At 36.0% G+C, this 17355-nt stretch overlaps 1 protein-coding gene across 2 annotated transcripts in view; it reads right to left on the reverse strand.

The window, feature by feature from the left end:
- Positions 1–17355, reverse strand: part of HPCAL1 (hippocalcin like 1) — a 186289-nt gene that overhangs the window by 42649 nt on the left and 126285 nt on the right. For both annotated transcript variants that reach the window (XM_003757869.4, XM_031951300.1), the window contains exon 2: positions 3989–4080. The gene's annotated coding sequence lies outside the window, so the exon portion shown is untranslated. The remainder of the gene's footprint in view (positions 1–3988; positions 4081–17355) is intronic.

Here is a 17355-nt window from a genome sequence, read left to right on the forward strand (position 1 = left end):
AGAACCCTAGAATGTTCGAACTGGAAAAGATTTAAGTGGCTATATGCATCCAACCTTTTCATTTTATAGATCATAGGCCTCTTAGTTCAATCTGTCCATTTCACAGATAGAAACTGAGGCCCAGTGAGGGGAAGTAACTTTTCCAAGATAAGGGAACTAGAACTAGAATTGAGGTTTTCTTAATTCTCAGTCCAGGCAATGCTCCTTCTACTGCATCACAAATCACAAGTGCTGGGGGGTGTTCCAACTAATGACAAAAACAGAATCTTCCTCCCAACTCCCAGACATCTCTTTCTCCCCTTTCACCAAATGAAGTTTATAGCATTTATTTTTGCCTCCTCCCTTGGTTGTTGCATATGAATGCAAAGGTCACCTAAAACTTGATTTCTAGACTCAGCTCTGTCACTAGCTTGTTGTGTGACCCAAGGGAAAGCACCTCATCTCTGTAGACCTCAGTTTCTTCATCTGTAAAAATCAAGGACCTGAATTAAATCAGTGGTTTTCCCATTGACTGGCTTGCAAATCTCAAAATACATAAATATAGTTTCTATAGGTTAAAAAAAGGACACAGATATGTATCATAATTTGTTAAATGTACATAAAGTTATTATGACTATTAAAACAAATTCACTTATTGAATTCATAGATACTTCTCAGTATGCATTTTCTTAAACAATGATACCAATAGTATTGATGAGGTAAAAGAGGCACCAGGAGTGGTAAATGGAAAAAAATATATTGGGGAGAGCAATAGATGGTAAAAAGAATATTATATAAAAGTTCACAACATGGAGCAACCATGACAGGACATCCATCACAGGTTACAAAGGGAGTTTCCTTTACCAAAGAAATCACTGGTGCAGTCCATATCCTCATCCTAATAGCAGAACCAAAACTAACTCGGTTTCTATACCCATACATGGTTATATTTAGATATTCAGTATTCCCATTTCCCTACTTTCCCCTCTGACTTACAATGATAGATCAGTTTTTAGCTTTGTCTCTTTGGACTTCTGGGGATTCTAAAGAGTATATATAAAATATAATATCCCTTTAGGGATATTATAATTTCCCCCCCCTTTTTTGGGAAGCTGTTATTCCTAAATTTAGGTCTTTTTGATCCTTTCATCTCTACTTGGGAAGTTTTTTCCCAAGTGCATGGAGATCATGCTACCAAATGACATTAATTCAATTAACTCCATTTTTTAACACTATCATTATGTATATTGTTTTCCCAGTTTTGTTTACTTTACTTTGCATCTGTTCATGTCATTTTATGACTCCCTATATTCATTGTTTCTTAGAATACTGTTTTATTTCATTACATTCATGCAGCACAATTTGTTTAATCACTTCCCAGTTGATTGGCATCTATTTTGTTTTTAGTTATCATGAAAAAGTTCTGCTGTAAGCATTTTGGTGGAAATCAATGATTCAGTTCATCAAAAATGACTAAATACTAATAATGCAAAATATACATATTCACCGATAGCAAGGTACTCAGGGAACTCAGGCTGGTAGAACTGAAGAACTGTTATCATTGAGAAATGGAAACTTATTATATATAATATGATAATTTGCTTTACATTGACCCATAATGAGATAATGGCAAAAAAGAAACCTCCTTTTCACAAACTTCCATTACTAATCTAACTAATTTTATGTACTACACCATTATTATTTCAGATTATTTCTTAATACCGATGGAAATGGAAACATTTTGCTTGGTGACCATTTGTCTAAATCTACTGTCATTCAAAAAACTGGCTTTGTCATTCACACCTGGGGGAAAAAAACACATGTGGACATAGAGGCTACATTGTTCAGAGGGAAATCAAGCTGAACCAGCTGCTGACAGAATCAAGCCTTTAGTCCCTTCCCTGGGAGAGGCACTGTAAACTGATAATAAACTAAAATGGGCACTGCGATAATCAGCTGAACTTAGAACTGAATAAGATAAAAGCAAATAGATCTCAATTAAGAAATTATAGATCCCTTTTCAATATGATTCCATGCACTGCTCACTGCTGTCAAAGTATTTCTTTTCAAAAGCAACGTACTCCTAGTGATGTTGTAATTATGATAGGATTTAGAAGAATCAAAATTGCAGATCTCCCAAAGGGCAATGGAAAGACACAGGATGAATCTAAGCAGGCAGTACAGTGCAGTGGATAGGATGCTGACCTGAATTTAATTCTGTTCTCAGAAACTTACTAGCTCTGTGACTCTCGGCAGTCTTATTACCTCTTTTTGTCTCAATGAATTGTTGTAAGGATGAAATGAAATGATATTTGTAAAGCAATTAACACATTACCTGGTATATACTAGGCACTTAATGAATGCTTACTTATATTCACTTCCCTTCATTTCTCTACCATAATCAATAGTGACTTATTTGTAAAATATAAAGGATAGCATAGTAGATAGGTGATGGATCTCTCTCACTAATTTTTTTTTTTTATGTAATGCCGATTTACAAAAGATTGTAAAAAGGTGAAGGGCCATTCATGATGTGAAAATAAAGGATAATGGATGTTCTAAACTGCTCTACAGGAATCCACAAACTATCAAAAAAATTAAGAGAAGGCGTCAGGGCCATTGGAGGGGACTTTTTAAAAATTTCATCTTTTCAACTAATGAAAATCTATTTTTTTTTTGTACTTCCTTGTAACATGTGCATAATCAAGCAAATAAATTCCTATAGAAGATTTATAGACAAAAACTGCCTACAATGGAAAGAAGGGGAGAGTTGGAGAGATTATTCATTTAAATGTCACCACTATTTTTGGAAAATATAACATTTCCTTAACTTAATTAAAAAAATTCTTGTTCTATCCTCTTGGGCAGCCCCTAGCTAATATGGAACAGCTTGATATTCTGATACAGCCTCTGAGCAAATCACTAAATCATTAAATTTTACTAGGTCATTTGCAGAAAGTTATAAACTCACTAGAAGAAGAAACAGATAAATAAGTTAATGGCTATTGTTCTTAGTTACTAAAGATTACTTTCTGGTCTCAGATTGCTTAAAGGAATAATAATAATTAGCATTTATATTGTGCTTTATGGCTTGCATAATGCTTTATAAATCTTATATAGTCCTCACAATAATCCCAGAAGGTAAGTGCTTTAATCATCCCCAATTTTCAGATGAGGAAACTGAGGCAGACAAGAGATTAAGTGACTTGTCTAGCATCATATAGATAGCTAAGTGTTTGAAATTTGAATTTGAATTCATTTTTGAATTCATGCCTTTCTAATTCTTGATGTAGCACTCTATCTCCACTGTGCCATGTAGCTGCCTAAGGGAAAAGGGTAAATGGTCTGGTAAATCCCAGGGAATTCAGAGAGAGAATCTGATACTGACAACTTTTTCTAACAGGCCTGTGGCCATTTAGAATCTCGGAGAAGGGAAGAGAGACATTATTGTGGGATGGATCTGGGCACCAATCCTGATGTTGCTACTTACTGCTCACGTAATCATAGTGTAGTAGATTTAGAACTGGAAGAGACTTCAGATTTCATCTCGGGCAATACCAGCATTTCACAGATGAGAAAACCAAGGCTCAAAAAGGCTAAGTATCAGTCAGAGGCAGAATTTGAACTAGAGCTAATTCTCTTCCCATCCTACCAACTGGATCTAGGACAAGTCACTTCAAATCTGAGAATCAGTCTCCTTATCTGTAAAATGGAAACAATAACACCAGCCTTGTCTACTTCACAGTCCAAGAAATCATTCTGTTGGACTAATGTAAGGGACTTTTAATATTGTTATTATTATTTTACCTATTTTCCTAGAGAAGGGGAATACAATTTTCTTTAGATGTCATCCCATCTCCACTTTTCACTGGGATATAAGTTCATAGATTCAGAGCTGAAAAGAAGCTGAATTGTCATCAAATCTAAACTCCTTATCTCCACTCTTCCACTATCTACCTCTACTGGACCATTCTTCCCATCCAAATCCAGTCCTTATAAAATAACTTACCCAAGGCCAGCAGAATTCAGAATCAGAATTGAGGTGAAAATTTCCAGGCTCCCAGATTCCAACTTTTAAGGCCAAACCGCTAGACCATGCCCCTGAAAGAGAAAGCAGATACCTGCTGTCATTCACCTGTCAATGAAGGTTTAATGAGGCTCTGGAGTGGAAGCCCCAAGTGTGTATACCAGGCTGCAAACTTCTTTTTGAGTCGGCTTGTTTTTTATTCAGCCTGCTAGCTGTGAAGACTCTGCCACCCTATACTGAAATAAATAAAAATCAGTTCTTGGCCAAAGCCCAAGCTTTTAATTGCTAGATGTTTCTAGTAGGTGGCTCGGGCAGGCTGTGATCAGAAGCTGCCTTCTTGAGAAAAGGAGCAGCCAGCCTCATCTTCTGAAAGTGCCCTGCATAGTAACAAGGAAGATGGTGGGTGGGAGAAGGAGAGTGGGGAGAGGGATGGGTGGAGCAAGGGCAACCCCGTCAATGGAGTTACAAAGCAAAAAACAACCTGAGCTCTGGGGGCACAAGATGGTGCAGTGGATGGAACTTTGTGCAGTCACAAAGTTCTGATTCAAGTGTGATCTCAAATGCTTAATTCTGAGCTGGGTGACCCTGAGCAAGGCACTTTACCTTTGTCGGCCTTGATGATAACATGAATTCTCATAGTACTTCCTTTTTGCCTCTTTCACAGAATTGACTATTCTGTCTTGTAGTATTATACATTTATTAATAAGCTTGTTGCATTCTAGTGGGAGAGCTAGAAAAGACCTTAGAGATAATCTAGTCCAAGGGTTCTTTATTCATATTTATTTCATAGACTGCATGGCACTCTAATGAAAACAATAGACCCTCAATAGAGCAGTAATGAACTGAACCAATTACACCTAGGGAAAGAACTCTGGGAGATGACTATGAACCACTACATAGAATTCCCAATCCCTCTATTTTTGTCTACCTGCATTTTTATTTCCTTCACAGGTTAATTGTACACTATTTCAAAGTCCGATTCTTCTTGTGCAGCAAAATAACTGTTTGGACATGCATACATGTATTTAACTTATACTTTAATATATTTAACATGTATTGGTCACCTGCCATCTGGGGGAAGGGGTGAGGGGAAGGAGGGAAAAAGTTGGATCAAAAGAATTTGCAGCTGTCAATGCTGAAAAATTACCTATGCATATATCTTGTAAATGAAAAGCTATAATAATAAAAAATATTTTAAAAAAATAAAAAAAATAAAATAGGCCCTTTTCAAAATCATGTTTCTAAAATGCAGATAAAATATAAAATATTAAAAATCAAATAAAATTGTGTTGACTATCAAAGTTAATATAACTATATTTCCAAAAAAAAAAAAAAATCATGGATCCCAGGTTAAAACCTCCTAATCTAGTCCAAATGCCTCATTTTACCAAGGAGGAGACTGAGATCCAGAAGTGATTTTTCCAAATTAAAAAAGGAAGGATTCCAATCCAGTCCTTCTGACTCATTTCAGTGTTAATATTTATTGTTTATAAAGTACTTACTTTTTACTAGGCATTATGCCAAGCACTTTACAAATCTCATTTGAGCTTCACAACAACCCTAGGAAGTAAAGGATATTGATATCCCTATATGACTTGTCCACAATCATATCTTGTTAAGTATAAGAGGCCAGATTTGAATTCAGATCTCCTTGACTCCAGGTTTAGTACTCTAGATTCAATTCCTTAAGTATTTCATAAGTTAGTTTCTCTCTCTCTCTCTCTCTCTCTCTCTCTCCCTCTTTTTCTCTTTGTCTCTCACACACATACTTTAAAATGTTTTATTTTTTTCAATTATATGTAAACTTTTTTTTCTTTTTTTGCTGAGGCAATTGGGGTTAAGTGACATGCCCAGGGTCACCCAGCTAGGAAGTGTTAAGTATCAGAGACCAGATTTGAACTCAGATTTTCCTGTCTTCAGAGCTAGTGCTCTACCCACTTATACCAACTAGCTGCCCCAACATTTTTTTTAACATTTTAAAAAAAAATTAGTTTGAAATTCTCTTACTTCCTCTGTCCCTTATATCCCTCATTGAGAGTGCAAACAATTTGACATATACTAGGCATGTGCTGTCATGTAAAACATGGTTTATAAGTTTCTTAAAGGGTGAAACTCAATTGTGGATTTCTTCCTTTTTTCCTTCTCCCCATACATTCAGAGGGTTGCTGGGTGGCTCTGAATAGAGTACAGCTCATGAAGTCAGAAAGTCTCATCTTACTGAATTCAAATATTGTCTCAGGCAATAACTGTGTGACCCTGGGCAAATCCACCTAATCCCTTTTCCCTCAGGTCCCTCATCTATAAAATGAACAGGAGAAAGAAATGGCAAACCAATCCAGTGTCCTTGTCAAAAAAATTCTAAATGAGGTCACAAAGAATCAGAAAGAACTGAAAAAAAACCGAACTCAAAAATACATTCAGAAGAAAGCCTTGCATACAACAAACACCCAATAAGGATTTGTTAATAAAAGTATGAAACCTCATGAAGTTTTATGTACCCCATTCCTTTCCCAAGGCCCAATATTAGGGATAAAGGAATGGAAGATCACCTATCCCAGTCTTTGAATGTTTTCTTTTAATTAACTTTTCATCCAGCAGGGAAAAGAATGTACCTGAAGAATGGCAATAAGGTTTCTTTTCTTTCTGCTTAATGGCCTTATTCCCTTAGGAAGGTATTAAAAGCTTAAAACATACATGCAGCAAATTATATTGATAGTAATGAATAAACACAGGCTGAAATTCTGCTCTGAATTCTACAAGCCAAGTGCTCTGAATAGGAAGGAATGAGAGTTGGTATAGAATTCCCATATACTACGAGATAGGAGCCTAAGACAGGTAGGGAACATGGAGGAGATAACTCTCTTACTTGCCATATGTGTGGCACTGGATATGCCACATAATTTCCCTGAACCCATTTTCTCATCTCTAAAGGAATCAGATTGGGTAGATCGCTAAGATTTCTTCCCAGACTGAACAATGCAATGCAATGACCAATCAAGATTCAAGTGCTAAAGATGAAGCAGGCACTCATCTGCTAAAAGAAACATAATGGACTCAAGATACACAATGAAACTTACTTTTTTGGACAAAGATAAGGAAGGATGATTTTTTTGTGTGTTTATTCATGCATATTTGGTACAAGAGTTTTTGTTTTTTCTTTTTTTCAATGGGTAAGGGTGGGAAGTAGAAAATTATTGATAGGAATGCTTACCCGAAAGGAGAAGAGGGCTAAAATGGGATAAGCAAGATAACTTTGAAAGTTAAATGTTGATTTTTATTAGTATTCCTGGCTTAAGGGACAGTCTTTGAAAAGATTCAGAAGTAGAAACTAGGAGATACCTGGTAGGTCAGTTTGTTCAGAAAAACAATTCTCAAACTTTTGAAGCTTGAGACCTCTTTACATCCTTAAAAAATTATTGAAGATCAACTTGGGATGGAAAGTGCCATTTGCTGATTGATGTCAGTTCCAATGATCTTGTGATGAAGAGAACCATCTACACCCAGAGAGAAGACTGTGGGAACTGAATGTAGATCACAATATAACATTCTTACTCTTTTTGTTGTTGTTTGCTTACATTTTGTTTTCTTACTCATTTTCTTTCCTTTTGATCTGATTTTTTTTTTTTTTTGTGCAGCAAGAGAATTGTATAAATATGTTTACAAATATTGGATTTAACATCTATTTTAACATATATAACATATATTGGATTGCTTGCCATCTAGGGAAAGGGATGGAGGGGAGGAACAGAAAATCGGAAACACAAGGCTATGCAAAGGTCAATGTTGAAAAATTATCCATGCATATATTTTGAAAATAAAAAGCTTAAAAAAAGAAAATGCCATCTGCAACCAGAGAGACTGGATGAGGACTGAAGCATACTATTGTCACCCCCTCTTTTTTAAATTTACTTTTTCTTTCTTGTGGTTTCCTTTTTTTGTTCTGATTTTTCTTTCACAAAATGACTAATATGGAAATATGCTTAAAATGACTGTGTATATATAATCTATATCAGATTACTTGCTTTCTTGGGGAGATGAGAGATAAAAGAATGAGGGAGAAAAATAAATTTGAAACTCAAAATTGTACAAAAATGGAAGTTGAAAACTCTCTTTACAAGTAATTAGAAAAATAAAATACTATTGAATTAAAAAATTATTGAGGACATCCCCCAAAGATTTTTTAATGTGGGTTATATCTGCCAACATCTAAACTAATAGAAGTTAAATATCTTAATATTATTATGAAAATAGCTTTGAGGGCAGCTAGGTGGCAGAGTAAATAGAGTATTGGACTGGAGTCAGGAGGATCTGAGTTCAAATCTATCCTCAGATACTTGATATTTACTAGCTGTGTGAACCTGGGCAAGTCAGCTAATCACAAATCACACACACACACACACACACACACACACACACAGAGCTTTGACAAATGCACATGTCTAGCAAAGAGGATGTGTATATTGGGACTAAGGAGAAAGGATAGATTTGGGAATCATTTGCACAGAGATATTGGTTAAACTCATAAAAACTGATGAGATGAGCAAGAAAGAATACAGAGCACAATAAGATAAAGAAGCTTGACATATATTTAGCCAAAGGTGCAGAACATAAGATTATGATTTTCATCTTGGGGCCTCCATCTTCTCACTTGTCAAACATGGATAATAATATTGGTGGGATCTGCCTCGCAGGAATATCATGAGATTCAAATGATAAATGTGCAGTCAGTTGTTATTATGTAGACATTCCCAGAGTAACTGAACTTTACATTTGTATTATATTTAATACCTTTCAAAATTCTTCAACGTAAATTAAAGCTAAAAATAATCTCTCTTTTGTGTATATAATATCTCAGAATTTGTGAAACACTTTCACAAACATTACCTCACTGATTCACCTAAAATTCAGAGAGGCAGGTCAAGCAAATATGATTTCCCCTCTTTTATAGATAAGATAATTGAATTCCAGAAATGTTAAATCATTTGTGAGAAGATGCAGAGAAAAGCCAAAATGATAACAAAGGACATCGAGATCTCTCTTATCAGTTGAAGGAAATGAGACTAGAGGAGAAAATTTTGTAGATTCCTTCAAGTCACTTAACCTTGTTTGCCTCAGTTTCCTCATTTGTAAAATAGGCTGGAGAAGGAAATAGCAAAGCAGCCCAGTGCCTTTTACCAAGAAAACCCCAAATGGGATTACACAGAGAGTAGATATGACTGAAAAGACTGAATAACAACAAATCTTCAACTTTTCCAGGTCGTGTCAAGTAAGATTAGTATGTTCATTTTTTCCTTGGTTCCAGTGAGCAGAACTAAGAACAGTGGTAGAAGAGGCAGAGAGGCAGATTTTAGTTCAAGGAATGGAACAATTTCTTTACAATTTCAGCTCTCTAAAAATGCAGTGGCTGCCTTGGCAAGGAGTGGATTCTTCTTTCTGAAAGGTCATCAGACCAAACATAGACAACAACTTAATGGAGATTTAGTAGAGGGAATTCCTATTCAAGTAACAACTGGAGTGGATGACTTGTAAATCTCCAACTTGAAGATTTTCTGATTCTGATCTGTCCAAGCACTACACCATCTGGAATCAAAGCCAGAACTAGAAAGCCCAAATACCTTTTCATACCTCCTTTCAAAGAGCATACTTGTTTACAAGAAGGATTCCTTTTAAAAAATGCCCCACTTAAATTCTCAGGTTCAACATTAGGTATCCCAAGGATTGAACCAATGGCTCCTTTTTCTCACTCTGCATAGAGCTCTCCTTGGTGCTATGCACAGACCACGTCACTGGGAGTCCTCAGGAAGATCTTTATAACAGCCACTAAAAACCTTGCTTGCTCATACTTTCATGCTCCAAGGACTTCTGCCATTATTGAGGGGGTTCCTTCCCTATTACAAATTGCACCCTATCTCCAATTCTTATAAATAATCTCCATGAATTTTCTCAGCAATAGATATGCACCCAGTGACCCACCTTCTAGTGATGAACCCTTCTGGGTCTGTCCAGACTGCTCCCAGCTTGGCAGAGTACCTTGCATATGGTAGGTTCTTAATAAGAGCTGTTAGGTGTTGCTATAGTGCACAGAGTGTTGGGCTGGGAGTTAGGAAGACTGATCTTCCAGAGTTCAAATCTGGCCTCAGATGCTTTCTAGCTGTGTGACCCTGGGCAAGTCACTTAACCCAGTTCGCCTCAATTGTCCCATCTGTAAAATGAGCTGGAGAAGGAAATGGCAAACCATTTTTTCAAAGAAAACTTAAATTGGGATCATGAAGAGTTGAATATGACTAAAACAGCTAAGTAGTAGCAGCAACAACAAAAAGTCATTTAAGAAATATTTATTAAATTAAATTATTCCTTTAAAAGCATACAGCCTGTGGCCAACATTTTTCTCACAGAATTATTATGAGGATCAAATAACTGACAGATCAAAAAGCACTTAGCACAGTGCTAGGTACATAGTAGGTGCTATATAAATAAATGTTTAATCCTTTTCTTTCTCCCTAAGTATAATAATCACAAAAACAGAATTCACCTAAAATATTTTTAGAATTTGAATTCATAAAGAACTAAAAAAGAAAAAAAAGGAGGGGGCTCTTATTGAAGGGAAACTATACACACACAAGTTCTTGATTCTCTAGTAATGTTGCCAACTTAAATGTTCAGTGCAGACAGGAAAGAAAATGGGATGCTGTAAGAACTTTCTAGTATTACAGTCTTGGAGCATGGACTGAGGTGCTATGAGATTGAATGCCTTGCCCCAAGATCACACAATCAATAAATTTAGAATTAGGACATAAACTCATGACTTCCTGACCTTAAGACTAGCTAACTTATCTATTAATACATTGTCTTTCATGGACCTAATTATGACAACTAAATTTCAATAGGTCTACTTTGTGTAGAGTTTACATTAAGTTTTTCTTCAGGGACAAGACCTTAATCATTGTATTAGGAACCACTTTTTGGTCAAAAACAAAACAAAAACAAAAAAAACTTTTCTAGCCCTAGAGTCAAATGTGACCTCAGATACCGATTAGCTGTGTGATCCAGGGCAAGTCAGTTAACCCTGATTGCCACCAAAACAACAATAAAAAACAATAAAACAACAATAAAAATCTGGATCCAAATCCTACCTTTGATACCTACTGGCTGTGTAGCTTCACTGGATTTGGAGACTTCAAGCAGAGGATGGTTGACCATTTATGGGGAATGTTATAGTGAAGGATTTGTCTTAGTTTGTCATAGTGAAAGAGGCTTCTGGGAGTCTCTTCTAACTGTTAAATTTTATGATGCTAAACTAAATCAAGACACTTGGCTACTAGTCCTCAGCTCTGCTGCTATTTAGTTCTGTGATTTTGGTTAACCTCCTTTCCCCTCTAGATCTCAGTTTCCTCCTCCTGGAAAATCAGAGAATTTGACTCAATGACACTGATGAATGTTTTGGGATTTGAAAGTGAACAATTCTAAGCAGGAAAAAGCTCCCATCATCAAAAAGAACTTAGCTAACCTGTCCTCCTCAGCTTCTTGGGAACACAAGATTAACTCGAATTGCAAATTTCCTAGAAGCTCTATCACTAAACCACAGGGGTTCCCGAATAGCCAATTTTCTTGTGACAGATAAAAATTACAGGCGTTGTTCTGGACTGAATCAAGGAGAAGTCATTACACAGAAATAATTATGCTGCGTTACGACTGGTTGCTCTCGATTTTTGTCTAGTGATTGTCTTACAAATTATCTCTGCCTTTTCCTCATGGAGCATAAAAATTCAGAGGCCTCAGAATGAAAAATAAATCAACCAAATACAATTTTGCAGCTTTCCACAAAAGGACAGACAGAGGGTCACTGAGCTCTGATTCTCATTTTATGATTCTTCTATATTTTAAAACAAATAAAACACAAAGAAAAAAGGGTTCAGGGAATATGTATCATTCTCCATCCCCCAACAACATAAAAATAAAAAATAACCACCCCCCCAAAAAAACTACCACCACTTTTTAAACTACTTTAACCATATATAACTCTTTTCCCAAAAAAGAAGCAGAACAACAACAATATGGAGGATAAACATTTGAATGGAAGTTTATTTTGAGGAAAGGACAATACTTGCCTAAAATTCACACAGATAAAGTAAGATTTAGCTGAGAACAGAGAATGAGCAGGTAGACAAGAGGATAGTACTAGGTGCTTCATAGAGAGAGTTGGGGGAGCCCAGTACTGAAGGCAGTGGAAAGAGAAAGGTAAATGCAATAAATGTCTATAATAGTGTGTGACTTTCCTTGGATCACAGATGATAATTATACTGGTGAAAATTCCATGCAATAAAATATTCTAGGTAATTTTGATAAATGGAGACTGTTCTGAACCAATCTTTAAAGTGGTTATTAGAAGTTTAATTAATTAATAATAGCTCATTTGCACACCTCTATTAATGTCTTCATCAGAATTTTCATTAGGACTAGAGGGGACCTGGGCTCCCAAGAGCTATACAAACAAAACACAGGCTCTGACAGGCTCACCCAAACTACAAAGCCTTCAAGTATAGGCCTGGAAACAAACTTGTGCTTGGCATCTGAGACATCCTAGTAAAATGTAAAGAGACTCCTCACTAGGTTTGCCTCAAGGCGATGGATTTTTGGCCAGAATAACTCAGTAAAACTCCCCCTAAAATATAGAGGAAATATTCCTGCCAATGAAGGCCCAGATGCATGAAGTCTAGAAATGTTTTCATTGACATATCCCCCAAGTGCTATTACATTATCTCATTTGTTCCTCAGACACCCAGGCAAGTATTCTTATGCTCCCATTTTACAGAAGCTGACCCTAATGTCTGAAAAACTTAAGTGAGATACTCAAGTATACACAGATGGTAAATAGCAAAACTGGGATTCAAATCTACATCTTTCTGTCATGGCAGGGGGAGGAGAGAGGTGCCTGAAAAAAATCTGCCCACAATGCCTCATTTTATGCAGACAACTCTGACATAGGAGCGACAGATCTAGAATTCCAGGCAGGTTTCTCATCTCTTCCTACTCCTGGGCCCCTTTTCCTCCTTACTCCTGCCCTAGTTTGGAGTGAAGGTATACATTCAGGAAATGACAAACTGTTTCATTATTACCTCAAGCCAAATCTAATAAAAAAGATAAGTCTAGTGTGGGTAGGGAACATAAATACAAATATATGTATATATAAATATAAATTTATGTGTGTAGACATACACATACATGTGTGTACATACAGATTACAATCCAAAGTTAGAAAAGGGTTATCTGAGGATTGTGTTCATTTGGAGGCTGTGTTTTAAATGAAAACTTTGACTACTTTATACCAGTCAGTCAATAAGAATTTACAAAACTCCTATTTTGTGTTAAGAGTTGATGATATAAAGGCAAATAACAGTCCTCACTCTCAAGGAGCTCCCAATCTGGCGTGGCAGACATTATCTAAACAACTATATACAAACAAGTCATATATAGGTAAAAAACTGGAAGTAATTAGAAAAGGAAAGGTTTCAACACTGTTTTTCAAACTCTGGGGCTCTGAACTCAAATCCAAAGCTCTCCCCAGTGTACTGTCATGCTTTTCATGTCCCCCCCAGTCCCTTTTTCTTTTTTTTTCCCACTGTAATTAGTTCCTTAAGCAAGTTTTTACATTATAAATGTAATTTCCAATGCCCTTACTATTTTACCGCAGTTTATCAATATCCTTCCTAAAAGGTGATGACCAAAATGGAATAAAATACTACAAAATTGCTCTAACCAGAACAGAGTACAATGGGACATTTCTTCTCTCCTTTTGAACAATGTATATCTCTCAGATCACGCTAAGATTTTATATATATGTGTGTGTATAAATATATAAATATGTGTATATGTATGTATGTCTACACAAACACATACACACACATGTTGGCTACTGTGTTGTTTTTTCATTTTGATCTTACAGTCACTAAAACTGTTAGATCTATTTTTGGTTGCTACATTTCTCTATCTTGTATTTGTAAAATTGATTCTTTAATGCCAAATATGGGACTTTGCATTTGTCCCCTGGTAGAGCTGGAAAAAGAAAATAAAAACTCATTGAATGCAAGATAAAAACGCTTCCAAAATCCTCCTTTTCCTTATGAGGATGTAGGGAAGTAAATAACCTGCTCCCAAAGTCACACAACTAATGGAATAAGTCAAGTCCAGAGCCCAAGTATCCTCATCCCAAGTATTCGCTAATTCTCAAAAAAACCCCAAAAAACAAAAACGGTAATCATAAACTTATAGATAAAACAAAACTTTGCCTGAGCTGAGCTGGAAAAGGAATTTTAATATATCTGATGTATGAACTGAAAATTGAATCTACAGCTAAATTCATTTGTAGTCAACTTTTGATCATCAAACAGGGATGGGGGTAGAGCAGATATGTTGAGGCTTTATGTCATTTATGTTATGTTTAAATCTTTTTAAACTTTGCTTTAGTTTCACTCTCCTCTCCCATGGTTATTTTATCCCATCACGGGACAAAATGACATATTTAAAATTCCTTCACTGCTTTCCTCCAAACAAACTCAGGTCACACCAGAGGAGTAGAAAGTAAGAGAAATAAGTTTGGTTGTTCCTGACACAAATTACAAAACTTTTCCAATAAATCAACAACAGGTGAATCTCTATGTGTGTGTGTGGGGGGCACAAAGGCTAAATGCCTTTGTGATTAATCATTCTTGGGATATCTAGATTTCTTCCTAAAATACATTTTTTTGATATCCTTTCCTTCTGAATTTTTGTGATGAATTAGCCCCATGACTGAAGAAGAGGCTTGAGCGTTCTCCTCCTTTCTGTTAAAGGAACTAAAACAGGAAAAATATGAAACTATGAGAAAGAATATGTAATATTGTCTTTACCCTTGGATTCTACAATGTCTATGCTGATTGTTTCAGATGAATTAGGAATGGCACAGCAGAAAGAGACTTTAGAAATCGCCCAGAATGCTCCCTTAGTTATATACAAGAGGAGAGCAAGACCCCGAGGATACAGATATCAGTCCAAAGTCATACAGCTATGGACATAGCCAGAAGTAAAGTTCAGGTCCCAAGCAATTGCCTCTGTCTCAGCAGCTAAAAAAGTAGAATTCTGAAAAATCAATGTAGATACCTCAGAAAATATATTTTAATACCAGAAATAGTAGTAAATCTGGGGTAGAGATTTGCCTGCTTTTTTTAAAATCAGGAAATGGATATGATGGTTTCTCAAGGTCCACGATAGGCCAATAGCTATTGATGTTTTTAGTCATCTTTTTGTTTGGAATCAGTAAGGCTCAAGATTTTTTTCCATGCTTTTGGTATCTTTCTCACCTTTACATATCATATCACATTGGTCACTCAATATACTCACAATTGTATAACCTCCAAAACAGATTTCTTCTGCAAATACTTGTCCCAATCCAAGGGTTTTTCTAATTTTCATTCTCTTTAATGACACTTCTACTTTATAAATGTGGTAGGGACTACAATGTTAGGATCCAAGTGTGATAGTGCCAATATCTTTGAGGGACAAATAATTTGTTCTAATTTTTGCAAACCCTTTCCATTTTTTGTTTGTAGTCCTCTGTCCATTTATATCCTTGAAAGCTCTTGGATAACTTTATTTAATGGTACATCTCACCAAGATTTCTTTAAGGTGATTGTTTCCTCTACTGGTTTTCTCTGCTCAATGAGAAAAACGTCCTTATAATTATCTACCATAATTCTTTTGAAATATTTAACAGATGATATTACATTGTAAACTATTGCTACCTTTGGCATTCATCACTTTTAGTTTGGCAAGTAGGTCAAACATTTGTTGACTAATGTCCTTTTGAAGCCCTTTTGTTTTACTTGTAGCAATTAACTTCTAAATGAAATTATTATGATCAATGTCGATCCCATGCCTTTTTCCATTTCTCATTTTATATTTTCAAAGCTTGTTTAAATATTTCAGAGTTACACTCAACTGTAGGTCATATCTTTTTCTGAATACTGTTATTTATTACTAATTCTGATTTTAGTGTTGATATGCTGCTGCTGTTCAGTCATTTTCAGTGGAGGCTGACTTTGTGACCTCTTTGGGGGTTTTCTTGGCAAAGATACTACAGTGGTTTGTCATTTCCTTCTCCTTATTTTGTAAATGAGGAAATTGAGGCAAACAGATGAAGTAATTTGCTCAGGGTCATACAGCTACTAAATGTCTGAGGCCAGAGTTGAATTCCTGATTCACTCTGCCACTTACCTGTTGATATATTGACAGCTCATAATTTAAGAGGCATCCTTGACTCCTCAAGTCAAGAAATAATAACTCCTCATTATCTCTCATCTCCCATATCCAATCTGTTCCCAAAACCTATTCATCTCAGGTTTGGAATGTCTCTCCTCTGACAAGGTCACTACTTCCAGTGGAAGCTCCAGTCATCACCTCACACTTTGATTACCTTAACAGCCTGCTGGTAGGTCTGCCTGCTCCAAGTCTCTTACTCCAATTCATTCTCCATTCAGCCATCAAGGTGATTTTTTTTAAAGGGCAGGTCCAATCACATCAACCTCCTAATCAATACACTCCAGTAGCTATCTGTTGTCTCTGGGATCAAATACAAAATCCTCTGCTTTGGCAATAAAACCCTTTAGAACCCAGTGCCCCTCCCTAGTTACTTTTTCAGTCTTCTTATACCTCATACCCTGACAGATACTCTCTGATAGCTATTGATCCAAGCCTCTAGTCTGTTCAATGAACAAGAAACTCCATCTCTTGGCTCCTGACATTTTCTCTGGCTGTCCTCTGTGCCTGGAGTGTTATCTCTCCTCAACTCTACCTACTGGTTTTGTTAAGTTTCTTTGCTTAATGGTACATCATTTTGTTAAGTCCCCCTCTCTTCTATGAAAAGGTTTTTCCTAACCACTCTAAAAATTAGTGCCTTTCCTGGGTTAATAAGTTCTTATTTATCCCTTACATAACTAATTTGGACATATATATTTGTTGTCTTCCCATTGGATTGTTAGCTTTTATTGGCAGAGACTATTTTTCCTTCTTTTTGTATCCTTAGCATTTAGCATAGCCATTAGCATATAGTAAGTGATAAATAAATATTAACTGATTGATCTGAGGTACACAGATAATTGATTGAGGAATAACTCTCATGTCCCCAATAAGTCTTTTAATTCTTTTTTGATGTTGTTTGGTGTTTACTATATTCAGAGTTTTCCAATTCTCTTTCTTTTCTTTCCTTATAATTTTCTAGTTTTAAGAGGGGTTAGGAAAGACTTCTCATAGAAGAGAGTGGGACTTAACAAAATCAGGGAAGCCAGTAGGCAGAGTTGAGAAGAGATACCACTCCA

The sequence above is a fragment of the Sarcophilus harrisii genome, chromosome 2 (genome assembly GCF_902635505.1).
Source record: "Sarcophilus harrisii chromosome 2, mSarHar1.11, whole genome shotgun sequence".
Taxonomy (NCBI): Eukaryota; Metazoa; Chordata; class Mammalia; order Dasyuromorphia; family Dasyuridae; genus Sarcophilus; species Sarcophilus harrisii.